The 12,679-nt window shown below is 43.2% G+C and overlaps 1 long non-coding RNA gene across 1 annotated transcript; it reads right to left on the bottom strand.

Moving 5' to 3' along the window:
- Window positions 1–431: 431 nt before the first annotated feature.
- On the bottom strand, window positions 432–12,447 carry LOC134042567 (uncharacterized). Its single transcript, XR_009933062.1, has 3 exons — window positions 5,795–12,447; window positions 3,643–4,001; window positions 432–2,754 (listed from the first exon to the last, which is right to left on the bottom strand). It is a non-coding gene; the product is annotated as an uncharacterized LOC134042567 (long non-coding RNA).
- Between the last annotated feature and the right edge of the window lie 232 nt (window positions 12,448–12,679).

Genomic DNA, 12,679 nt, shown 5'->3' with positions numbered 1-12,679 from the left:
CAAAGGCACACAGGAAAAGGCAGATCTGAAATGTCCTGACATTTTGCATGCACAGTTGGAGTTGCAGGAAATGGTCACTGGGCACATTCTACTATTTTTGGAGGAGCTGTTTAAAGTGCATTCCTCACCCAGCATTGACTGTGCAGAGATGGGCTGCAAAGATTAATGCTGAAATATTCCAGGATGAAGAAAAGCCTCAAATGCTGGCAAATAAATTTCTGTTGATGAAGTTCATACTGGATCACATATATACTGCATACTGGTCTTCAGAGAAGAACAGAGATAAAATTATTTAAGTCAAATTCATCAATTTATTTTATTTCTGAATTTAACAACACTTTAGTACATTGAACAAAAATATAAATGCATACTAGAAAAACTCTTCAATTGAGAATTTATTTTAGTTACTTTTTACTGTCTTCATGCCCTCTGGTCACTATACAATGGAACAGAGCAGTCAACATGCCAGCAAACTTAGCTAGAATGAGGAACCCCACCAGTATGGAAGTAGGAAAATTTAGGTTGCCACAGACTAGTGTCAGGTAACCCCTGACTGCTCTGGCCATAATAATTCTTGCTTTCTCTATCTTTACATTCTTCTGATCGTGGACCATAAATATTTCCTATGGTCATACATATTTTCCCATTGCTGTCATGCTTGGAGATAATTGTTTGAATTTGCCCATAAAACATTCCTCTCTGCTGACTTGGCATTAGATATCACTAGCTCTCAAAACTGCCCAAGTCCCTAAGAGGAGACAGTACTCTCCCATCCCCACTAAAACAAAAATACAAATTGTAAAGTAGCTACTGCAAGTTCACCTTATCATGGAATCACCACAGGCTGCAAAGCATCTCCTGAGTCTGAGATCACCTTTCACTGTTACTAATAAAGAAAATTATGCAAATTAGTCAAATGCATGCTATCAAAGCAAATAATTACGTGGTTGAATAAAGAATTGAAAATTGAGAACATTTTAAATGTAGATACTTATCTTTCCTTGGGTTTGAGCCTTAACTATTTCTCCCTCTTCTCCCTCATTTCTCTTAAAATGTATTTCCATTGCATTCACTAGAAACAACTGTTTATTTGAGCTCTACCTCCTGCATCCAGCACCCCCATAATCCCTCCATGCTCTTCCTTTGTCCCACTCCACCCACTGGTGTTTGGCCTCTCAATTGTGCAAAGAGCAGAAAATCATTGGACAAAAAGCAGCAAATGACTGAAGCACCTGGAGCTGTGTATGTAATGACTGGCCGCTCCCCCAGTGTGGGCTCCAGCAGGGTCTCTTTCTGGCTTTGGCAAAAACTGCAGGAACTTAGTATCTCTGAGATACTATCCCTCACTTCCTTTGCCAAATTTGACTGAGGTGATGCTGCTGATGGAAAAGGAGAAATGGAAGGAATGAGAAATTTGGGCAAAGACTGACAGGCAGAGCTGTCACATCATCTTTGTTTTGATAGAACAACAGACTACCACTGCCAGCCAACTCTGAAAACATTATGTCCTCAGATGCTGTGCTGTGTTTGGTTTGTCTTCTCCTTTCCAAGTCTTACTGAAAATGAATACCCGGAGAGACAGATCCCTCAGTCACACTGCAAGATTAGAACAGAAGCCTCTCTGAAAACAGAATGTATGTATGCTTCTCCATCTACCCCACATCCATCCTGGCAATGTTTGAACAAGATGCAAAAACAAGTGGGTCTTAAAATATCATTCATACATATAAATTATCACAGCCCAATTCCATTCACCAGACAACTAACTGTTCTATAATTTGGAAACAAGATATTTGGTGGCATGACAAATACAAGACGTCAATTGCTGATTGCACAGACATTTATTGTTCTGTTGCCATTAATACTCTAATCTACCCAGTGGAAATTATGTGCTTGTATTAACAAAACATGAACCAGACAGCTGTGAGGATTACTTCTAGCCAAGCACCTGCTCCCCAGTCCTCGTGAGACTTCTGGGAAAGATGTGCTCCCAGAACTGTCCTTCAGGTGTGTGTGGAGAAGAAGGAGCTCTAACTGTAAGGCAATCTGAGGCAGAGAGAGTGCTTAGAAACATGAACTATCCCAGTATCCAACCACATTACTCTGGGCTTTCTTTTCTTTATGGGGAGGAATTGGTGAAGATGAAGAGAGTCAGTGAAGTTCTTCACAGGCACATGGGAATGAAGGCTGTCACTTCCCTGCCCTGTTACTGCTCTAAGGGCATGGCAACACAATCATTGTGTGGCTTTCCTGTCCTGTTATGGCTCTTTCTCTGTGCTTGTCCTCAGAACTCCTTCCTTGTCAGCCCTGGTCTGGTTCTCACTGAAGTGAATCATCCACTGCATACACTGCACATCCTTAGGCAAAATATCTCATGGAAATGCAACCACAATTTAGTCACAGCTTGAATTAGATCCACTCAGGCACACACTATGGAGGGGGGGGGGGGGGGGATGTTGATTTGTTTGTTGCATATATACTGGCTGTTAATTTTTATTGCTTGTAAATTTTCTCTCTATAAAATCTGTGTTAAAGCTGGACTACCATGGTAAAGGAAAGTTACCATATGGGGAAAATATGCTTGATTAAAGTGGCTGTTTCCATGTTTGCTCAGTGTTGTGACACATCTTCACATTGGGTAAGGTGATTGGCAGAGAAACAACAGCAGTGAGCACTGATGAGTGTATGAATGCCTGGAGCTGAGTAGGGCTTGGTTTTGCAAACTTCCCAGTGCTTCCAAGATTGAAGATTTTTCTGCAATAATGAAGAAATTTAAAAACATAAATAAGTGTCACAGTTCCTGCTTTAGACTACTGAATGCAAAATGAAGAAAAACCAGGGAGACTGTCTCATGCAGAGGATTAAGGTTATTTTAACACTACAAGTACTCTACAGAAGGTACAATCCCATCTTTCCTGTGTGTATTAGCTCCCTCCATTTAATTTAATTTAATTTCATTTAATTTCATTTCATTCCACGGAAGAAGGATAGTCTTCTCCTTAAACCTGAGTCTCCTGATCTATCACAAACATTTAGTAGCATCTGAAACTCATATCACCTCCTCTTCCTTCAGCACCCCATCTATAAAATGTGGATAACACTTCTTGTTGCTTTAAGGGCAAATGTGACATACAAAAGGGCACATAACATTTTAGAAGGTTGATACCTGCTTATCACAACAGCACACTGTTTTTTATACTTTTTACACAGTTTACACTTTCTTCACTGGTTACAATTAGTTAACATAATAATCACTGGAGGGAAATTCTCCACCTCTATTCTTTCCGGGGCCTTTCTAAAAATACTTTTCACAGTTGCAGGGCTTTCCTCTTCTATTTATCTTCTTTTTTCCTTGTTCTCTTTTTGGTTTTTATGTTAACAGTCTTGGTCAGAGAATACTTCTCAAAACAAACCTCATTCATTAACCCTCTTTAACCCACAGACCAGCTGTGGGTCCTACTATAACTTCTCCCTTAGTCTTCAACCTTGTATATTTTCAATACAGTTTATTCTATGTGTGTATGTAGATATATATGGAGAAATATAGAGACTGTGATTCTCCTGGCCTCTAGCTGGCATTATAAAATGAGAATAAATAGCTTTCAGTAAGCAGCAAATATGGTGGACAATTCATTAACTTACCCTCTGGTCTAAAAATGGACACCAGTTAGACCTGTAAGCACTGATTCTCATGATGTGCCACGGCAGAGACATGATGCACAGGTTTCAACAAATTTTGCACCTTGGGATATTTAGGCATTTGAAGTTTTCTTAGAGAGGGACAAGACTATTAGCCACTGGGACAGAAAGCTCAAGTACAACCCTCCCTAACCTGGTCCCTTTGTGCAGAAGTCCCTGTGCTGGTTACTGTTGGACATCTTCATTCTGCAAAATGGAGAATGGGAGAATGGTCCCATCATCACTGCATTCCTCTTGGTAGGCTTTGCTTCAGTCCTTGTGGATGCAATAGCAGCTGTTTCTTGTCTCATCTCACATCCATCCTGAAAAAACAGGGTTTTTTTTTTCAGACTTTCAGCCTGTAGCCAGTCATTTTCTTCCTTTGTCAATAGTCTCTCATCACTCAACTCTAGTCTCAATCCCTTTATTCACAGAAGCTAACCTAGAGCTATTTTTTATTCAGCTCAAAATATACCCTGATGTCAAGGCAGAAACCTCTGAGGTCCACATTGTATTTCCTGCTGGCCTGAGGCAAGTCTTATTCTCATGTGTTCCCTTCACCTCACTTACTTTCTCCATTCTGCTTTCTCCTGCTAAGGCCCAGGTTCCATGGAATGCCCTAGCTTGTCCAAAGACTAAGCTTTTCTGAGGTAAGGTGAGGTCCTAGAGGGGTTCTCCCTCCTGGCTGTCACATCTCTGCATGGGACAGAGCAGGGATGCAGCACATGAGAAGCTGAGCAGGGGCAGAACAGGGAATTAAGGAAGTACTTAGACAAGAGTCCTTTCTGAGCCAAATGGACCCCAGCTTTGTATTGAGGACAGGTAAGGTCACCATTAAGCTTCAACTGACTTTTGGTATTTGGACCAGCCTGCCATGAAATCCTCCCCTGCAGTACCAGAGCCTACTCCATCTGTGAGGTGCTGGTTACAGCTTCTCTAGAAGTACCTGCATGTGCTGAATTAATGGAAGGGAATTAGATTGTTATATGATGAATTAAGACTCTGGATAACCCTGTGGGGTCAGACTGAAAACAAAGAGCCTTACTCCCTGGTCCTGCATTTGCACCCAGCAACTGCAGTGAGCAAAGCCATTGGGGGAAAAGTCAGCTTCAATGAAAGAAGAAAAGTATTGGTAATTCTTGCAGGGAATACCTGCAGAGAGGGAAGATGCTCTCCAGTTGCATCAAAAGCTGTGCTGCACACGTATGCACTGTGCAGCAAAAAGCTCTTCCTTTGGGCATAATGGATAAACAAGGTGGGGATGAAATTAAGATGCATTTCAGAAGACTCCCCACAATGCAACAATAAAGTTAAGCTCAGCTGAAAGATTATACTGGTGCTGGCTTTTGATTTCCCAAACAAAAATTGAAGTGAAATAAGCACAAGCAACCCAGAGTTTAAGTGTTAAGCATGCTAGTGCTAAGGTGATGTTATTATTTCTTTACTTCATTGTATAATTTGAGAGAGTTTTGCTGTTCAAGGAGGATATTATCCTAGTGACAGTCTCCTGCTTCCAGATCCCAGGGGCAGCAGAAACACTGGACAGCTGGAGTCCAAAAGCAGGAGCTGAGGCTGGAACTAGTGCAAAGGGTGTTTCTGGTGAACATAGTTTTCTTTCAATTTTTGTCACCAATGTTTTTGTTCCCTAAACCCTACCTGACAACTCAAGAGCAACACTGCTTGATGAAAAGTTTTGCAGTGCATAATCAGTTACAGAGGACTAACAAACAATGTGAAAATCACCGTGATTAATTTTATTTTTAATATTTTTACAAGTGGAATAACCAGACTTGCTCTGATCTAGTGATTTTAGCTCGCTGACAGGTGATAGCTTTTGATCCTCACTCAGGGGCCATGAAGTTCTTTCTGCCAAAACTCTCAGCCCTTCATATATTTTTTTAACTTGGGTCACCTAGGTTTTTCCTCTGGGGCTTGTTAGCAATGAATGTCTGCCTCACCTAGGCATGTTTCAAAAGGAAGATACAATATGGAATAGCTTTTGTGGAAGAATAGGAAATTAAATGCAATTTAACTTGGGTGTCAAGCATAAAAAAAAATTATTTTGAGGGAGGCTTTGCTGCACAAAGCAATCGAATGTTCAAATGTAACAACTCACCAAGAATTCAGTCACCAAGGTGTCTCCTTTTTGGGCTTATCTTCTGAGGCCAAATATGCAGACACTCTTCCCTTGACAATTCTCCCTCAGTCACTCTGAAAATCTTTGCTAAAGCTTTTGATTCCAGCATCACACTAATGGTGTTTCTCCGGGAGGCCAGTTAGCAAGAAGAAAAAGGAAAATAAAAGGTGTGAGAAAGCAATTTTTTGATTGTTAAACAATAATTTAGTGTTGAACTTTGCTGAACATTTGGAGATGTGGAAAATATATGTCCAAAATTAATCACATGCACAGAAAAAATGAGCAAAACACGGGCACAAATGATTACAGTATTTGGTTCCAGATGTGCTAGTCATGACACAACACTCATTTATAAAAAAACTCATTCTGCACTGTCATACTTGTTTCTTCTCTGGTGGCCATGAAAGGCAGTTTTCTAAGCTGAGAATTCTGGTCTGTGGCTCTGTGGATGGCCCAGACTGGTGCTCTGGATACAAAACTTTCCTTCAATGGTCACTTCGTGGCTTTTGGGAGAACCAGCTACATGATACACAAAACCAGACAATCCAGGGACTGAAACTCCAGATGTCAGGCACCATTTGGAGATGGAAGTCACCCTGAATTTACTGCCACATACACAGAGCAGAACTAATGGGGATGAGATATTTCACCTTTTTCCCCCAAGTTCAGAGCACAATCTGTTCTGTTGCCAGGTCCATTTAGGTTACACAGATAAAGATTTTGCAAAACATCCTTGACCTTGCCACAGTGTTTTCAAAATGTTTAGTGACTTTCAGTGGGAAGAGAGACATTCTGTAGGGAAATAACTAGGAGTGTAACACTACTCTACTGCTAGCAGTGGTTAAAATGCCAAGGTGTATTTAAAGAATTCAAATTAAATTTGAGTTTTACAGCACCACAGGAACTGATTAAACGTATGCCTTCTTTTGACAGAGCACTCTGCTCTGCCTGCTGTCGAGGGAGATACTGGGAACTGGACTCCAGCTGGCTGCTATGCAGTGAACAGTGCTGCTTGCATGGCCAGGACCTCCCATGGTTTTATCAGACTATGGTATGACCTCTTCTCATTAATACTATTTCCATGGGGGGTCTGCTCCAAATCTCAGGCAGAAGCCGTGTGAGCAAAAACCTTACCACTTTTTTCTGAAGAGGGAAATACTGCACAGTGCCCATGCAGAAGCAGTAGCATCTGTGAGCCCTCCCCTGCCTCTTGCCACATCTCATCTGTTGGCAAGGGGACAATCCAGCCTATCAGCTCACCCATTTAGCTTTTCTGCAACTCAGCTGAATGCCAAGTGCCCTGTGGCAACTCCCTCATTTCAGCCTTGAAGCAAACCCCGCTGAAATACTAGGGAGACCTGCTGGTCTCCCGTGGCTCCCCACAGCTGAGACTGAAATAGCCCCATGTCCTAAAAATACACTCCCTTCTAGCCTGAGAATAGCCTGTTTGAGGGTTGTTTTTCTGATCTCATTTATTTCCCATCACTGTGCCTGTGATTACTCTCCCTCAAGTCCTCTCTCTCCCTCCTACCAGCATGCCTTGCCTAATTCCTCCCGCGACATTATCAGCTGGGATGATGAGCAGCTGAGCTCGGTATTAGCGCTGACGCAGGCGGGCTGGCAAATGGGAGTGCGGAGCGTGAGCGCCGCCGGGAGCGCTTTCCCGGGAAGCGGGAGGTGGAAGCTGATGGGCTGGCACAGAGCGAGAGCCGGAGGCTCCCCAGCCTCTTTCCCCGGTGGCTCCGGGCGCAGAGCGACACAGGGGAAAGAAAGCCCCATATGCTTCGCTGCCCTCGGCTTGCCAAGGGCTCCTGACTACCTGGCTGATCCGCGCCCTGCCCAGTGCCGTGTCACACAGGCAGCTTCGCAAAAGGGATTCGGTGCTTTTTATTAGGCTTTCCCCCCACGCATTCACCCTTAGGATCATGAAACGTGCCTGGTGTGGCTCCCCAAGGCCTACTCTAGCAGGAAATGGTGGAAGATAAAGCACCATTTGGAAAACAAGGCATGCCTTTATTTAGCCTTCCTAGAAGGGGGACTAAATCCTGAGATTTTCACTGCCCACTGCTCTAAGGCTGGGTTGTGCCACATCCTTCATTCACCAGCTCAACTGGGAAGCACTTGGGATTTTTTTTTAAGTCTAAGTCCTTGGCATCAGCTGCAAATATGCTAGTTCCCCTTTGTTCCAAAGAAAGGTAGGTTTCTGCACTTGAAAATGTGTACTGAGCAATGACTGGCAGTAATTTTACATGATAAGTTCTAGCTGACTAGATTGAGTCAGTTTTCCCTCAGAAGACCTGCACAACACCTTGAGCTGGATTTCTTCCTTTACAGTTACTGTCATGATCTGCCAGGAAGTCACAACGGGAAAATGTTACATAACCAGACAGTATTTCTCCATTCCACTTTGTTACCAGCTCAGCCACCTGTCCCTGCATGCTCCTCTGCTAGTGATGCTCATGGTGAGAAGATGTTTCTCCTTTCTTATTTGACCAACTACAGGAAAATTACTATGTTCATGCTCTGCTTCGCTAATAAATCTGGATTTATGTGTGAAAGAAGGCAAAGGAGTTTGGGAAAAAATTTGCTATGAAATGCAGATGTCCAGTGGACACATACAATATAAGTAAATAGAGCTTTAAACAGTCCTTTGTCCTGTAATATTCTTACTTAATTCGTAGGGAGCTGGTGGTCACTGTTCCCAAGGAGACAGACCCTTCCTGTATCTCATCACAAGGACAGAAAAACCTCAGCAGGAGAGCCATTAGCGTCTGCTGCCTGCTTAGCTATGGGCTCATATTATTTCCCATTAGCTTGCATAAAAGAAATCCCACAAGGATGAAAGCTAAAAGAAGCATTACTCCATACATTCTGCATTAGGCTGTTAAAGTGTGGAAGAAACAAAATGTGTTGCCCAGTGATCTGTCACCAGTGGGTGGGCAGGTGGTGGCCCTTGGGGTGTGATTGGGTGGGTTTGTTTCACCACTAGATGACACTCGTTTCTCTTGAAAAGGCTCCTGCCACCCCCACCGTGGCTGCAGGTCACAGAAATTTTGAAAGCAGATTAACCTGGCTCCAGGTAGGAGCTCCCTGAGATCCTCTCAGACAGTCACTGCCTGATCAATTGCAAGTGGTTGCACATTAGGAAGCCTCGCCTTATAATTTTGCGAAAGTAAGGCAGAGAAAAAAATGATGACTCGACTTTTGAAATTTCAGGATCCCTCCCAACAGAAACAAGCCAACAAGTGCTCAGTGAGAGAGCTTCTCCTACTGTCTTGCAGAGCATGGCTGTAGATTAGCAAGTGAAGGCATTGAGCTCGTTGTGAAAAGTGTGGGCTCAGGGCCTTGGTACTGCAAGACCCCAAACTTGCTATGAAACCATGGGCAGGCTGTGCCTTTCTCCTAACACCACTTAAGCCACAGGGTTTATGTGGTGTTATGGCCAATAGCCAAATTGTACTCTCTGCAAAACCAGGACAGCTCCTTGTGCCCCAGCCCTCTGAGGAGACAGCAATCATTCCTGTATACAAGCTCAAATACCACAGGGTAACAACACACTGTAGCCACCACTACAATGGAGAACATTCTGAGTGATGTCTTCATTCTGCTTCAGCAATTGATTATAAGTATTTAATAATGCAAATTTTGGAAAGGTGAGGCGGTAAAAACAAACAACAAACAAAAGCCTGAGATTAAAAGAGCCAGTAATAAAAAGTCGAAACTTAAGATGCTAGTATGGCTTTAGGTTACACAGCTATCATGTAGCAGAGCACTATACAGGACACAGGGAAGTGTAGAACATAGTGTTTAAGGACAGCTGTAATAATATTTCTGAAAACTCTCAATAAAGAAATGTCCATGTACTTCTGCCACATGCTCTTTGAGTCCCAGACAAATACCAAAAGGGTGAAGTTCCTATTCCTCCCAGAAATAAGAGAACAGAAGACCATTTAAACACAATCAGAGATGGCAGTCCTACACCCCCCTCTGACCGACTTTAACAGGCCGGTAGTGCCATGCAGAATCCCATGGGATTGTACCTCCACAGATCTGCTGCAAGATGGGAGATTTATGTTTTTCATGGCTTAAAAAAGTGATTATCAAGATAATGGGGGCAATTTGTCTGACTAGCCTTTACAGAAACTTCCTAATATGAAGATCCTCTTCTCACATTGCGCATCTTAACATGAATAATTATAGTCTTATGAATTTTGCTGTTTCGTGTTGTCCCTGGTTTATGGTCTTTGTTTCCTCTTTTTCTACAAAAATGGAAATCTGCTTCCAAAGTACCTTTCCTCACTTGTAGTGCTGGCCAGACAACTCACAACTTCACCCACGATCAATACATAGTTTTCCTGAGTGTGTAATAAGGTAGGAGATGAAGATAGATTTTTCCTGTGTAAGCTTTCCACAGCAAACCTGAGTATTTACTCCTCTTGCATAAATCTACTTACCTCCTTTTAATCATGATGATTAAATCAATTAAATACATTTTACTTGTCTGCACAAAAACTAATGAGAATAAGATTTACAGGCAACCAGGGCATTCTTGATACTGAATTATTAGCCTGAGTTAATAAAAATTAATTCATTAGTCTGGATGGAGACTTGGGCTAACCTCTAAGTTAAGACTTGTGAAAGTTAAGACTTTTATAGAGCAGGACAAGTCTGAAGACGCACCAGAGTACCAGTGCCTTAAACCTGACTTTGCTCCTGTGTCAGAACAAAGTAAAGCTCTGTGCCTGATTAGATCTATGACCATATATAGGAGAAAACAGTCAATTTTGGGGAAGCAATTTACAGGAACAGCTTGTTTACTTTAGGACAAACAGTGCTGCCTGTGAAAACCCCATCTCAAGCACAGCTCCTGCTGACTTCAGTGGGAATCTGGTATGAGTCAAAGGTGGAGGCTCAGTAGTGCTCTATGGAGAAGTATAATCATAATTATAGCATGGATTATAATTGGAGACTTACAAGTCAATCAGCTTGCTTCTGGTAATATCAGCAGCTGCTTGGTGGCTAAATTGCCTAGACTAATTCTTTTTTAACACCTCAGCCATAAGACTCATCATTAGACAAATGCCATATCCTAATATATACTGCAGCTTAAACACAATGAGAGCTTCAATGTGTTTTTTAATGTCTGTGATATTCTGTCTTTTTGCCCACATACAGGGAAAAAAAAAGTTTATTGTAGGCAGAAGACTGCACGGACTGTTCCCCATCAGAAAGTTCTTGCAGTCATCTTGTCCCTGGGAAGTGATAAGCTCCTGCAGACCTCTGGTGCATGATGACATTTGATAAATAAGCAATAAAGAAAACAAATGTTTGCTGCAGCTCTCTATGCTGCAGCTCAAAAATTTGCTGAAAGAAATTATCAAATTAATATGTATCAGATTCATAAATGGGAGAAAAAGGTCAATCAGTTGTTCAAAAATCAAAGCAGCTCCTGTTACAATCCATCTTACTTGTACAGTTACCTACTCAGTCAATGCAAGAATACTTGGAGGGGAAAAAAACCTGACCCTTGCTTATCCCAATCCCAAATTTCCCTCTTGTACAACACGCAGTGTGTGGATTTGGTTCCAGCTGAAGAACCTGTCTGCAGTCAAGCAGATGCATATCCAGTGGTGATAGCACGTGTGCTGTGTCAGGCCCCTTAGTGGAGCAGGCAGGGTCAGCACCACTGAATTAGCAGCCTGGAGTTGTCTGGAATATTTTAATGCTTGCTCATTCCCTGGATCTGTTTCAAAAGGCAAGCTTTGAACTTGACGATAGCAGCCAGTGTTTTCAGAGCTAGGCTCCACCAGCAGTTAATTCAAACTGGCCTGATTTTCAGTGCTCCAATTTGAAGCAAGTTCCTCAGCTCCTCACTCATGTCACTTTTAGTTAAAGGCTTACCTTTTGGTAACTGATTGGGAACATTATGACCTGCCTTTAAATGTAACGTGCTACAAAATCAGACGGACAATTTATGGGACAGCAGACACTTCCCTTGGCAAGTTTCTAACTTCCCAATGCATTATATCCTTGTAATGAGTCAATAAAACAAGTAACACTGCAGCATAATGAATGTCAAGAGGCACAATGGACAGCGGGTATTTTTGATGATTTACTCTATCAGCCTCCTGAGCAAGCAATTTTACTTTCTGAGAGTTCACAGTGGTACACGGTAGGAGGTGAGCGCCTCTCGGTGCTCTGCCTGCACCTCCCGTACCGCAGTGGGATCGATATCGTGCACCGGTGTCAGCCTCGCTGGGGGAGGAAGGTCAGCCGAGTTAAGCCGTCATCTGGCCCGCAGACAAACCCTGAAAACAAAAAGCGGAAAAGCCTTCAGGGGCTCTAAGGTTTAAGGCAACTCAGGCTGGACACAGCCAGCGCCTGCATTCCCGGGGGCTGGAGCAGCAAGGGTTCAGCCGCGGGTCAGCGGAGCTGGGCTCAGGTTTGCCGTGCAGGGGTCACACGCTCGGTTTTAAACGAGGGGCTGAAAGACACACGAAATCCTTCCAATTCACACAGATTCCTTCTCTTTCAAGTGGAACGGGGGCAGACGGGGCACAGGTCTGTCTGCAGGGCCCACATGAAAGCACTGGGCTTTGTTACTCTGCCGACCCACTGCCTCCCAGTTATTATTTTTTTTACTTTATAGCGTTACTCAAAACTGAGTGCACATTTTGCTATAGGGGAAATAGAAGACTAGAAAAACAGCTATCCTTGCCTTCAGCCTCTCGGAAATTGACCCGGGTCAGCGAGAAATAAGCACTTCTTTCCTGTAGCCGCCCAGGTTGTTGGTCCCAGGGCACAGCTCGGAGCAGGAGCTCCCCGCGGGCCGTGTCCCGTCCCCGCTGCGGGCGGGGCGTGCGG

This window comes from Cinclus cinclus, chromosome 3, assembly GCF_963662255.1.
Source record: "Cinclus cinclus chromosome 3, bCinCin1.1, whole genome shotgun sequence".
Lineage (NCBI taxonomy): Eukaryota > Metazoa > Chordata > Aves > Passeriformes > Cinclidae > Cinclus > Cinclus cinclus.
This window is presented reverse-complemented; position numbering and strand designations above follow the sequence as displayed.